Source organism: Ambystoma mexicanum, chromosome 10 (assembly GCF_040938575.1).
Source record: "Ambystoma mexicanum isolate Mex_15411 chromosome 10, UKY_AmexF1_1, whole genome shotgun sequence".
Taxonomy (NCBI): domain Eukaryota; kingdom Metazoa; phylum Chordata; class Amphibia; order Caudata; family Ambystomatidae; genus Ambystoma; species Ambystoma mexicanum.
In genome coordinates, this window is record NC_090932.1 from 698683670 (window position 1) to 698698875 (window position 15206).

Here is a 15206-nt window from a genome sequence, read left to right on the forward strand (position 1 = left end):
ATGAGCAGAGTTTGTGTAGGATATGGCAATGGAGTCAAGTAGATCGAAGAGTGGTCTGGTGAATATTTTGTAGAGGGTCGGACACACACATGATCCTTGGGGCACTCTGCATGGGATATGGGCAGGTGGGGCACTGTGGTTCTCAGCAAACACTCTCATGGACATCTCCTCAAGGATGAGGGCCACCCATGTGGTGGCTTCTGAGAAGTGTGCTTCGGAGGTGAGTTGTTGGCAGAGGATCTGTTGATCGACCAGGTCAAAAGCAGCTGAGCGATCAAGGAGGAGCAGGGCCGGTTTTCCCTGATCTCGTCACGCTGGTTTTTTAGGTCAAGCAAGGCAGATTCCGTACCATAGCTAGGCTGGAAGCAAGATTGTTGTGCTTCCAGGATGTGGTGGGTTTCCAAGAAATGTTGTATCTGTATGTATGTGGCCAGTATTTTTTAGAAGGAAAGGGACAGTGGTGATGGGCCGATAGTTGACAGGGGCTGTAGGATCAAGCAAGTTTTTTTTTTTATCGAGGGAGGAGTACCCGTGCTTCTTTGAGGTCTGGTGGGACTTGACCAGAGGAGAATGAGGCATTAATGAATTTTGTGATGAACAGGATCAGTTCATCTGCGTAGTCCTTAATGATGGATGCAGAGCAGATGTCACCTTTGCACATGGAGGGTCTCAGGCTCGTTAAAATAGAGGCAACTTAAGTCTCAGAGACGGCGCTGAAGTGGAACTTAGGGCATTGGTTGGTATCAGGTGTAGTCACTGGATGGTGGGTGGATATAGGTACAAAGCAGGATTTGAGCAAGGATAGCTTTGGAAGGATATTTTTGCGCAAGATGTGGATTTTATCCAATATGCCTTATTGGATGTTAAAGCACCAAGCCTTGTCTCTGATGATGATGGGTGGGGGTAGCTGGGGTTTCTAATTCCATCAGGATTGTGAAAATCTCTCTTGTTTTAGATTTTGCACTGGTGATTCTCTGAATGTAGCTGGTAGACTTAGCCATTATGATCGCTTGTCTATAGATTTTACATGTCTCAGCGAATTTCAGTTTTCAGGGAGTCTGCAGGTGATTTTTTCCAGTTGTAGCGCTCATGTGGCTAAAAAAACAATTTAAAACTGGATGTTATTCCTGCAGATCTATTTTGGTCCCGTAAGGTTTTGTGCACCCCCCCCCCATTGTTAACAATTGGGTTTAACTCCATGCTAAGAGCAGGTAATCATCTGCCATTTCTGGACAAACCAACTATATGCCCTATTTACAAAAAGTTCCCCACAAACTCCTTTGCTTCCAATAGGTCAAACTCCCTTTTAGATTCCTCCCTTAACATTTTCGTCCAAGCACTTTTTGAGATTACAATTTTGGGTGAATGAAAAAAAAGTCCTATTGGCTGAACAATTGACCTTTTGAGAACGCTTGGGCACCCGTGATCAAGCCCTTAACCTATATCTTATCATTGCTAATGCTATCTTCCTTCAAAAGGAGATACTTTATGTCTCCTTTATGGATCTCCATTCTGCCCTAGACAAGGACAACAGGATAAAAATGCTATGGAATATCTTGGTAGCCATGGGCAGCCCAGAGGAACTTGTCACTGTGCTATCAAGAAGGTCAGCCAATAATGCATCGTTTGTAAAGACAGGACGTGATGGCCGGCGCACTGCTTACAATTTGGTCAGTTTGGGGTATGTCAGGGCTGCATCCTTCCTCCCTTATTATTGTCATTATATATTAACAACATGCATACATATTGAGTGGACTGTAAGGCCAATGCCCCCGTTTTAGGAGGAATTGCACCCCCAGTTCTGACGTACAGTCCTCTTTGCCAGAAACCCATTTTCACTTTTGGTATTGATATAGGCTTATGTGCTGGTCATGGGCAGTCTGGACTTCTTCGTCGATGCATTTAGATCAGCCATTGTGGTGTGGCAGTCAGGTCACAAGCAGCATAAACCTCTGACCTTTCTTGCACAAGGTGATATATTCCATGTTCGGCACAAAACATGCAGAACTCCAGAAATGTAAAATGGTTCAGGTCCTGGGGCGGTTTCCTATGCTTTGCTAAGGCCTTTAAATCTCAGCCCTAATATATGTTGTTGAGATCTTATATGGCTATGGCTAAAGCAATTGCAAAATATGGCACTAGTTAATGACCTAAAGTGGACGTGACCTGCCACCGAACGGAAGAAAACCTTTTTTTAAATGATTATTTGGTCTGCCCAGCTCAGCGCCAACCTTCGCTGTCCATAGTGAACTTGGCATGGCATTTTTAGTTGACAAGCTAAAGTTGCAACCAGTGCTGCTCTGGTTCAGGGCTTGATCAAATGAGACGTCGACTCTGACACGGCTGTTCCTGTCCCATGTTCTTGCCTCAGAAGCTAACTGTTTATTAATCCCTTGTCCCCTACATGCCAACAATCATTAAGCCCTTGTCAATGCAGCCATATGTTTTACTGAACCGTCAGCTAACTGCTTAGCTTACGGTAAGATAGTTGTTCAGAACTTGGTTGCATGTTTGGAGCTGGAGCATGAACAAAAGGATGGGGCCAAACGCTCAAACCAAGCACATATTGTTCTGACTACTTTGAGAATTTCTGAATATTTGCTTTGGCCCATCTTCAAGTTTGAACACACTTTAATAACGAGGGCTAGATTTAATGTATTACCTCTCAAGGCGGTCACTGGCAAATGGTTCCCAACTTCTGATGGTATAAGCAACACTTTGAGCTGTGTCTTTTGTAACACCCCACTTGAAGACATGATGTACTTTTTATTCTTCTGTCCTGCTTACACTCATATTAGGGTGAGTTCTTTGGAACTAGGTATGCGAGATTTGCACTTTAGTAGCCTGGAAGTTACTTTCATATTTTCGACCTGCACAGAAGTTGAGAGAGCGACTAAATAAATACATTTTAGATATTTAATCCTATTTAGTAGTGTTTGGCTGCATATTTTTCTTTTGCCTTAAACTCTAATGGTATTAATATTTGATATTTCAATTAATATTTATTGTTGTTGATGTTTGCACTTTTATGGATAATCTTATCTGCAATAAAGTTATTTTATTTATTTATGTTTTGCATTTATATAGCGCACACATGCCCCCAGGCATCAGGGCGCTACAATCCAGTTATATGAGTCCCATTAGCTGGGGAAGTTCTTAGTACAAGACTAGACAGTGGTACATAAGTATTTAAACATTTAAACCATTTAAACATAATGGTAAAGATGAGGCAATGTTTATCCATAGATCACAAAGTCAGTACAGTTGCTATGCTAGGACTGCTGATGTGGGCGGTGATGGCTATCGTCAATTAGTTCAGGTGAACAGCCAGGTTTTTAGGGCTTTTTCGAATGGCCCAGTTGGAGTTTTCGGCCCTTGAGGGTTGAGGGAGGGCGTTCCAATGTTTTGCCACAAGGACGGGGCAGCTTGCTTCTCCTGCCCTGGTTCGTTTGAATTTGGGTTGGATCAGCTTGTGGGTGTAGGTCGTTCTGGTTGGCCTACCGGTTTGGTGGGGAACAATTTTGTGAGCTACGTATGGTGGGGCCACTTTGGACATGCACCTGTTGGGGATGGTGAAGGTCTTGAAAAAGATTCTTTGTCATATCGGGAGCCAGTGTACTGCTTTCCTGGCCTCAGATATATGGTGATGTTTAGGCAAGTTTAATACTGCGCGAAGGGCATTATTTTGAATCATCTGGAGCTTATGTATGTTGTTAGATGATGTGCCTGCAATAGTCCAGTTTAACACTTATCACTGCTCGTGCTATAGTTAAGCAGTTGTCTTTAGATAGATATGGTCTCGCTGCAATGAGAAGTTTAGTGGCATATGCTGCAGATGAAGATATGACATTGACTTGACGGGAGAGGGGAAGGGAGAGGGTAGCGTCTAAGTAAACCCCAAGAGTCTTCACAGCCTTGATGATGATGGCTTAAAATCTAGACCAAGCAATGGGCACTGGGTATTTTCTTCCAATTACTTGTTTTTTAATTGAATAACTACTTTGTAGCCCACAAATTAAGTGCTTGTTTTGCACAAGTTGTGTTTTGGAACCGAAGGCTTCATAATGATGCCCAAAGCAATTAATCATTATTTAAAAGTTTTTTAACTTGATGAACTGAAAGCCAAATGTTCAGCTCTCACTGGGACTTGTTAAGATGAATTATGGCTCATGTGCAAGTAATTATCTTGACCTATCCAGGGAATGAGCAAATCTCAATGGGAAAACAGACATTGTTACAATTGGAGTTATTAGAGATGATAAGAAAATGCTTAATGATGTTGCAACTCAGGGCTCCATTGGGTGCATTTTTAAGGATTGGCAAGATGTTGACTAGAAAAAGTTTGCATCATCGCCAATGTTTCTATTCCCAGGCCTCACAATCTAAAGTAAGAAGCCACGTATTCTCTTGACTCAGTGTGTAAATTGGTTCATCTATGGGGACCATTCTGTCCTCACAGAAGAATGCGTATGTATCTTAGGATCATTTATTTTTTTCATCAAGAATTGCATCATCTTTTTTCCAGCAAGAAGTCCGTAGATCCATGACTAACATAACCTACCATTCAAACTCATTCTGATAGTAAACAAATTCTGTGGTTTTAATCAGCTAAAAATTATGGGAATGTTATCAATGTCTTTTTCACAGCCAGCTGATAGGTTTTCCAGCTTAGAAGAAAAAAAATATAGTATAAGGTTTGCATAGTACATCAGAGTTCAGTTATTACAAGGAAAAAATAACAGAAATAAGAAATTAATTTCTAAATGAATGACTGAAGGAACAAATATATAACCATATAGTGGGGGTAATACATTTCTAGGGAAAATATGGGCCTCATTCCGAGTCCGGCGCTAATGGAAAAACGATGGCGGTAAAGTAATTCCGCCATCCTTTTCCGCCGTGGACTATTCCGACCCTTCACACCGTAATTACCGCCGCCGTAAAGTACGACGGCGTAAATAGCGGACCAGTGTCGCGCGCCCGACACACCACGTCGGAAATAACGCTAAGGCGTAAACCAGTGCTGATCCCAAGTAAAGCGGACACGGTAAAAACGGCCTCCACAAGGGCGCAAAGTACCTTAACGCCATGGCGTAATTACCGGCATCGCAGAGAAGGTGTTAACAACCCTGAACAGTGCCAGAAAGAGGAACAGGTGCACCCAATCAGCACAGGTGGAGTCCATAGAGTCAGGCACAGCGCAAAAGGAGCACACCCACACACCACACCCCCTCCCACACCAAGATGATACCAATTCTCGCAGCATTCATGGAGCTGGAGGCCCTGCTTGCAAGGCAGCAACGACGACAACATCAACAACAGCAACCACAGCAACCACAGCCCCCACCACAGAGGATACACAGGAGGAGAAGGAGGCTGAGACAGGCCCAGCATGCCCTACCGGTGCAGCCACCATTACCACGCCGTCAGCCCCCAATTCCACGCATCAGACCCACCCTCTTCAACCTCACACCAGAGCAGATACACACCCTGTACCGGCTTGACCGGGACACGATAACCACCATAGTGGCCCTGATACATAACGACATAGTGAGCCTAATAGAAATCAGCACTGCCATCCCCCCTCTACTAAAGGTAGTGTCTGTGCTCCACTTCCTTGCCACAGGGACCTACCAGCATACAGTGGGGCACATGCATGGCATTTCACAGCCCATATTTTCCCGGATACTCAACCAAGTGCTCGATGCCCTCCTCAAGCACAGAAGGGACTACATATGCCTCCCCCGGACTCCCCAGGAGACATATGATACCAAAGCTGCTTTCCATGCACTTGCAGGCATGCCAAATTGCATAGGTGCCATCGACTGCACCCACGTAGAATTGGTGGTTCCCCATGCCATGGAGGTGCCGTATCGCAACCGCAAGCAATATCACTCCATCAACGTCCAGATGGTGTGTAATGCCAGTAAAGCCATCACACAATGCAATGCCCGATACCCCGGATCAACTCATGACTCCTTGGTCCTGCGCAACTCTACACTACCACGCTACATGGAGCGACATGCTGAACGACGTACCTGGCTGCTTGGTGAGTAACCGGAATGGGCCATGGCAGTCCATTGGGGCTGTGAGTAGGCTGTCAGCATACTCCACCCGGGTGGTAAAGGGTGGGGTAGAGAGATGCATAAGGGTGGGACAGTCAACGCCATTGTACGATGTAATGGGGTGACTGTATCCTGGGACATGTGTGCATGGCCAGTGAACACCTGCTGCAATGTCAGATTAGCCCAATTCTCCACCATGATTGCACGAACACTTACCTTCATTCCACTCTCATGCAGGTGATGCTGGCTACCCATTGAAGCCATGGCTCATGACCCCGGTCCGCAACCCACAAAACAGGCACCAGGAGGACTACAATAGATCTCATACCCGTACACGGGTGGTGATAGAGCAGACCTTCGGCCTTTTGAAGGCACGATTTCGTTGCCTCAGCCGGTCAGGTGGGGCCCTCATCTACAGCCACGAGAAGGTCTCCAAGATCACCATGGCATGTGCAATGCTGCACAACATGTGCATCCATCGGAACGTGCCACTGCCCCCTGACGTGGGTCTGCTACCACCAGAGGAGGAGGAGGAGGAGGAGGAGGAGGAGGAAGGAATGGCAGGACAGCATCACGGGGCCGATGCACAGGAGGAACGTCACGTGCGACAAGCATTGATTGACCAATATTTCTGAGTCACAAGTCAGCTGAGGGGGTGAGGATGACAGGACATTGGGCACTGGGTGTGGGGATACATGTACTACATGCACTGTGAGACATTAAAAGACACATGCACAATGATCAATGTCCACTCTGTTTTCCAGGATACACCAAACTGTGTATTGTATAATCATGTGAAAACGTGTACAAATAATCCTCCACCTTCACCCCCCTCCCCCCCAACTCCCACGCACACCCTCCCCCCCTCCCCCCCAACTCCCACGCACACCCTCACCCCCTCCCCCCCAACTCCCACGCACACCCTCACCCCCCTCCCCCCCAACTCCCACGCATACCCTCACCCCCCTCACCCTCCCCCCACAACAGCCCCACAATGGTCCCATCAATACTACATAGGCCACATGTGTGTGGCTTCATAGTCAATGGGCACGCCCCGAGCATGAGGAATCATTTTCGCATTGTGCGTTGTGACCTGCGGACCGGGCTGGTCTGCGTGGAGGAGCACTGGGAGGGTGGTTCCTCCTGCTGGGCCTGAGGTCTGGGGGTTGCTGCCTCCAGGGCATCAGCAATCCTGCCGAGCACCTAACAGAGCCGGTTTGTTGATGTAGTGATGACCTCGCCCAGAGCCTGCAGGTCATTGTGATGCACCAACCCTGATTCCCGGTTGTCCCGGAGAAACTCCTCAATCATGGCCGTGAGGTTCTGGGAGTGCACAGCTTCTGCGGTCGATGTGGGGGATGTGGTTGGCAGGCTCGGTATTGGGCCTGCAGGCCTCTCAGGAGTTTCGCCAGGGGAAGTGGGCTGATGTGTTACCCCTTCGCCTGTGAGACCTGGCCCATCACTCGACCCGGAGTCGCTGTGTGCAACCTGGCTGTATGATGGTGACTCAGGGCTGCAGACGTTGGTCTCCTCCACGTTGACCACGGAATGGGATGTGGGGCTGTCTGGCACACTAAGGAGGCACATGGCAGCATTCTCCCCTGACATGCTGGATTCCTCAGGGTGCAGCGTGGGGCATGTTTCCGACGGAACTGCAGCCATGTCCAGGTGCGCGGGTGGGGGTTGTGTACCCTCCATGGGGGTTGCTGGAGCAGGTGGTGTAGTATGGGCCTTATGTCTGCCAGCAGGTATGCGCTGTACCCTGCCCCTGTCCCGGGAGGTACTTGGCCGGGAGCCTTCCTGCTCCTCACTTTCATGACCGCTACCTGTGGGGAGCAAGAGAGAGACAGCATGATCAATGATCTGGGGGTCATCATGACTTCAAGCCTATGGTAACACATTGGGAGAGCAGCGTCTTGGTGATATTTTGGTTGGTGAGTGAACTTGGCTTGGATGGTAAAAGCATACTGTTGGCGGGGTCAATCATGTTGGCGGAGTACTGTGGTGAGTGACATTGACCAGCTTTCTGTGTGGAATGGCCAATATGGGTGTCAGCCTTGCACCTGACATCATCCTGGGTCCCACTTGTTACGACATGGTTGCGGGGGGGGGCTACGAAGCAAACATGATGTGACTCTTTGGCCGGCCCTTTGCGGTGAATTACATTAGGGATGCATGTACTGTTTGGACTCATGACACTCACCTGCATCAGCGGATGAGGGGTCACCGCAATCCATTTCGCCCACACCTTCGATGGCTTCTGTGCCCATCATCTCCGCACATGTTTCCTCCCAGGGCATCATTTTAATGGGTGAGCCTGGGCCTCCTCCTGTCTCCAGGGCCTGCTGACGGTTTGCTGACATGATGGCCCGCACCCTGAGACGGAGGTCATCCCAGCGTTTGCGGCAATGCGTTGTGCTGCGGGGGGTGTTCCCAACGGCGTTCACCCTCTGTGCGACCAACTCCCATATCTCCTTCTTTCTGAGGATGGTGGGCCTACGCATGTCGCTGCAGAATACGATATCTGCATGTTCATGCAGAGTGTCGACCAGGACCTGTAACTCATCCTGGGTGAATTTTTCTTTTCGGATGCGCGCAGCGCCCTTTTTCAGAACTTTAGGCATGATGATCTTCTCTGTTGTATATTTGGTCGATCTGAGTCCTGTATGGAGTCCTGTATGTCCTGTATGGAGAGGATTGCAATTGATTGTGATTTTAAATATGGCCGCCGTGATGCTTCCCGTTCCTGTGCGATGACGTTATTTCCGTTTCCGGTATTTAACGGTGGCCGTAATTTACGGTTAGCGTAAATTACGGTCTCCGCTAATTACGGATTCCATCGAAGGCGATGGTGTTAAATGCGTCTAGGTTTATGGCGGTAAGGGGTTTGACGGGACCTTTTGCGCTATGCCGCAAGGGAGTTTACCGCCATGGCGGAATACTCATGCACGCGAAGTCGGAATATGGTGGAAATAGCGCCTTCCGACCACATCGTACATGGTATTTACGCCATGGCGGTAATTACTGTTACTTACCGCCGGACTCAGAATGAGGCCCTATGTCAATTTGCACTGTTTCCTTCTGTGAATCAGGGGCAATCGCAGAAGCTGCAAAGTGCCCTGAAACCGACTCTACTCTCTCCAGCAGCAAGAACTCCTACAGCACAAGGTACATTCTGGTTATGTCGCCCTGGCCCTTCACTGAAGGCATCTAGTGACATTTTACAACCCATTGCTCCCTTTGTGCTGAAACCAAATATCCTTGAACTGTTGCGGTTATTTACTATACCGTATCCAGGGTGCATCCCTTTTCCTTCTTTGAAACTGTCTGTCCTCAACATTCCTTTACAGAGTGGGTTGTATTTCGTAGTGTGCTAGAACCGTCTGTTATGATAATAATACAATAGATATTATTAAAGAACCTAGACTGGATAGTCCCTTTTATCATTGGGAAATAATTTTATTTTTTCGCTGTGTTGCAACTAACCAACGATCCACAACCTTTCGGAGATAAGCCTGCTGTTCCATCCACGTTACCAAAATTGGGCAAGGAGGTTTATAATTGGCTTGCGTTTCCAATCTGTTTGGATCCATTCTAGTGTACTAGAGGTGTCGGGTTGATTGATGGTTTAGAAACCGAAATTCATACCTGGACCACTGGTGCCCCAGAAGTTGATTCGTCACACCAACATAACAGACATTCGCATACAATAAACAAACTAGGCATTGGGCATCAACCTTACGGATACAACAAGCCAGTGCATGCAGTCAACCCATTTGCAACCCAACACACACAGCCGCCAGTTTCTCCTGGTTCTGGAGCTATCCTAGAACCTCTACCCTCACTAACCAACCCTGTCCTCTTTCTTGCAGAGCCACGTGAGCGCTTTGAGACTGCCCCGGGGTGGTAGCGGTGCGCGGTATAAGTCACCATTACATAACATAACATGTGTAAAGAATACATCTAATATGGGGTCCAAATGGTTTTGGAAAATAGCTGCTCTTTATGATTTGATGCTATGATAAATGAGGAAATAGCGTCAGCCTTGATAAAACATCGCCAACGATGAACAGCACTGGTAGCTAAAAGGCAGTGGTTATTAGGCAGGCAAATGCTCGAGTACAGTCAGCAAACAAAATGAAATCTGGTCTTACCACATTAGAGCTATCCCTCAAAGATGCATTCTCAAACTTACTTTGCGTTCTGCTGTGTTCAATTTAGAGCGGTCGCACCATACATATATGGCATCCCCTTCCCCCATATCTTAAAATTACGGCTACTTGTTTTATTGTATTTCTTTTTCTGACATTTTGATCGGTAGTCATACATATTTACATCAATTTTTTCCAATCTGTATTTATATTTGTTTATTATTTTTCCCAATAAAAACCTTGAAGTTTTCGGTATTTATTGACATAGATATAAAGGACAGAAATGTAGATGAGACCAGATCAGACTGAGCTCTGTTGCTAACTTAACAAAAAGGGTTGTTCATGTAGTTTCTGATTACCTAAAACGTATGTTGCCAGCAATTTAAATCCCTTTGAAATTATTTTTCAAACTCATTTCACACATTGCTACCGGACCACAGCACAGGCATCTCACACATGGACTCCTGGATGACCACAAACAAACTGAAACTAAACCCAAACAAAACAGAGCTTTTATTTATAGCACAACACCACTAAATCCAAAACCAGTACCTGGGCTGAAGAAAAACATCTTGCCCCCAGCGAACAACTGTCAGACACCTCCACCAGATGATGGATAGTGGACATACACTGAACCATCATGTTAAGGCCATTAAAAGGAGTTGCTTCTTCCATCACTGAATAATCGCATTCCATCATGCCCTAACTCAGGAGTCTGCAACCATTGGCTCTCCAGACATTTTAGTCTTCAATTCCCATCAGCCCTAAACCAACAGTGTCAATGGTCAGGGACCATGAGAGTTGCAGTTCAAAACATATGGAGAGCCACAGGTTGCCAGCTCCTGCCCCACCTGAGCTTTATGCACAAAACCATGGCACGTATTGCACTAGTACTCTCAAGACTAGATTACACCAACACCCTTCACCTGGGGCTAAACAGGTTACAAATCGTTCTAAATGTGGCAACCAGACTGCTTCCTAGGCTTAAAAGATATACAAATATCATCCCAGCCACCTGGAAACCACACTGGTTCTTAATCAAACAGATGATTAATTTCAAAACTCTATGCCGTTCCCCCTGCGTCTTCCACAGCAGAGGCCCTGAATCCTGAAATGTATTCCCTACAAACCATCGAGAGTGTTTTGGTCTAGCATCAATGCCTTAATGTCAGTGCCAAGCTTCATCTGTAAATGGCACATAGGATCCTCCTTCTACTTCCTCATAGAAAAAGTCTAGAACTGTCTTTCCAAACACCCTGCACAGATTAAGACCACATAACCTTCAAGAAATAACTACAAACCTAGCCATTTGTCTTACAATAGTATGAAACCAGAACCAAAACCTGAACCCACACTCACTGTAACTTTGACGAAAGGGAAACCATCCAACTGAGTGAATCTATGTGATCACTGCACCGCAGATAATGCCAGCTTTCATTACAGTGTGGCACAGTGAGCACATAGACAAATTTGGCCTGCTTCCCCTACCCACCTCCTCTTCCCCTCCCTACTTACCTTCTGGCAGCACACTTCAGTGTGTGCTTCCGACTCATCTCTGTCCCCGCGGTGACAGTTCCCTTCCACTGACGTGGCTCGGAACTGGTGTCTCTATTTACTTTATCGTCCCTCGCGATCCTTGTAATGGATAGCAGGGGACACCTCTGCAACCCCCAACTCCCATTACATGACACAAGGGGACCAGGCCCCCCGCAACACCTCTCCCTTACTCAGTGTAATGTGATTCTTTTTGTGTGCATGCATCCCGCATTTGCCCCGTACCAAATTTCTAACTGTGACTTCAGTCGGAATTTTGGTATGGGGCAAAGGTGCAGTAATTGTACAGGTCGAACTTTTGGAGTCAACATTTTGGTACAATACCAAATGAGTCACATGCAACTTGCCAGCAAAGGATTCTTGGAAAACAGAGTCACTCATGTCAGACTCTATGCAACTTTAATGGAATCAACCCAAAACATTATACAAATAGCCAAGGAATTTGGAGAATGGACTCATTTGTGTCAGACTCCCCTAAACCCAATTGCAATTAAAACAATACTACTGCTTACATGTAAAAGATGAATGACACCCAGAGCAGTTCTATTTCTATGTCAGGTTTTTGAGAGAAAACAATAACCCATGGATATCTTGCCACTGTTACTGCAGATATGAAAACTTGCTGGGAGGAAGCAGACAGATACCATAAAAACCTGCATTCATATGTTGAAAGCCAAGCACTGTATACCTGAAATAAAACAGTTATGCCACCCACTACACATACCCCTCTTTTGTTACTCACCTCTTATACCAGACTAACAACCAATAATTGACCTCTAAAATGTCATAATACCTTACATCAAATACACAAATCAATTCCACACATGGCAATCTCCTTCCTATTAGTTACCACATCATGATTTGCTGTGAAACAATAATTTCTTGAGGCCATCAATGTTCCCAGAGAACTGCCAGAAGTAATGTTTTACTTCCCCCAATGTTTGGGGGCCGGTTGTTTTTTGTCTTGTCAGTTGACCTTCATCTTCACTGACTTTTTGGACTACCATAACATTTCCTTCTTGTTGGTTTTCTTTGTTATTTTCCTCTCTTATTGTATCCAGTTGTATTTTTGTCATCTTTGCATCTATTGTACCATCTGACTGCAATATGTAAGGCACCTTGGCATAAGGCTGTAAACAAATACAATACAATACAATACAAATACAAATACAAATACAAATTATCTGAAAACTTGATCCAATAAACATACTCATGATAATGCACATAATAATGTGAAGCATTATATTGTACCAACACCCAGATATAAAACCCATTAAAAATGTTTATACCACTATAAAAATAAGATGCAAAGCACCCAGATGAAAACCATAATGTATACATTGATAGATATAGGGCCTCATTACGACCCAGGCGTTAAGGGTTAACGCCGTCGTTAACCCTTAACGCCTATTCTGATTTTAACGGCTGCTCTTAGCAGCCGTTAAAATCCACGGCGCTAACCTGCCATGATGCTAATTACGCCACCGTAATTTACGGTGGCGTAATTAGCGCCTTCCCCACTCCCATTATGCCCTATGGGGCAAAAATGGGAATGGGGAAGGGAAAATGGGAAATGGGGATTTACCGCCCCACTCACCTTGGAATGGGGCGGTAAATCCGCCATCCACCATGGTGTAAACGTAGTTCACACCATGGTGGTAAAGTTGGCGCAATTAACGCCTGGGTCGTAGTGACCCCCATAATCCGCAATAGCTTCATTGTACAAGATGGCATATCTGCCATGAACACATCTATTTGGCCACCCCTAAAGCCATTATATATTGTGTGCATTGGAAAGACAAACACACAGAGCTTCTTTTTCAGTTTGAACATCTCTTTCTCTAAGAATAGGTAAAATACGCTAATTTCTCAAAATCTGATAATCAGAGCAGGAGGATAAAAAGTGCACCAAACCTTGGCAAGTGACAATACAGTACTGATATTTCCATTCCTTATGTCTCCTTCCATTTGGCTGTAAACGCTGCCAATGGCAAAATACCGAGGCTCACCTTGATAAATAATGATATGGCATAAAATGGTTCTATACAATCTTAGTATGATTCCATACCTAAATCATCTGATCTCCCAATAAGCGCCCATCAAGCAACTAGCACTGCTGCTATGGACTAAGGACCTAACAAATCATTATTCATAAGCACCATTTAATTTACCTTTAAAATATTTCCCAATCGGATTAGGGCAATCCCATGCGTTTTCCAAATCCAATTTGTAGGTCCATTTCGGAAAACATTTAGGCCACAGAAGCGCTCTCTGCACCAGACAGAAACAAAAGTACATTTCTATAATCTCCCAAACAGGGAAAGCTCCCGGTTTTCAGCCAATACAAAAGCTACTTCAATCTAGTGACCTTCAAGATACCTAAACAGCCTAACTCTAACCATAAAGACATGTTTGAGGAGCTAAAAGAAACAACAAGAAGGCCTATTTCTGCTCCAAAATATAAAATATAGGGTCTCATTCCGAGGTTGGAGGTAGCCATGGTGCTATTAGCACCATGGCTACCCCCTTACCGAAAACTGGGTCTGGGTTCCCTGAATGGGGACTTACAGAGTCATTCCAACCTTTGAGGACCCGGTATTTCCCCATTCAGGGAAGCCATCCCAATTCCCATTCGAGCCCCCATAGGGCTCAATGGGAATGAGGAGGGAGCTAATAACGGGCCCGTTAATAACGGGCCTGTTAATAACGGGCCCATTATTAGCTCCCTGGTCCTCTAGCGGCTCCCGCTAAAGGACCTTGTAATGCGGCGGTAAGGGGTTAACAGCACCGGCATCCATACCGGCGCAGTTAACCCCTTACCGCCGCACTCGGAATGAGGCCCATAGATTTCCAATTCACCAAATATCTGCAACGGGATTGACTGGGCTTTGTATATCTCCCTAAGTGGTACTATAGCTCTGCCCCCATAAAACAGATGAGAAGATACACACCAGTGGACTGCTTCTAGACAAATAATTACACTCTTCTGTGTGTGAGGGTTTCACAATGTGTCAATAGAAAGGTAACTCCCCAAAACATCAAAACTCATTACTTGTTCGATATTTACTGCAGCTAGAAAAATATTGGGCTTTACTCTTTTTCAAATCAGAGCGGGCCATTTACTCGATCTTGCTTTCATTGGCCCTCATTACGATACTGGCGCTAAACCATGGCGCTATTAGCACCATGGTTGGTGCCAGTATCGTAAAGTGTCCGCCATGGTGAAATGGGGAAATACCGCCCCATTCCAAGGTTGGCGGGGCGGTATTTCCCCATTTCCCCATGGCCCTTCCCCATTCCCATTTTTGCCCTATAGGGCATAATGGGAATGGCAAAGGTGCTAAGTACAGTACCGCAAATTGCTTGTACCATACTTACCGCGAAGGTCCCTTTGCGGGTCCCTACTTTAACGGCTGGTCGAGACCAGCTGTTAAGG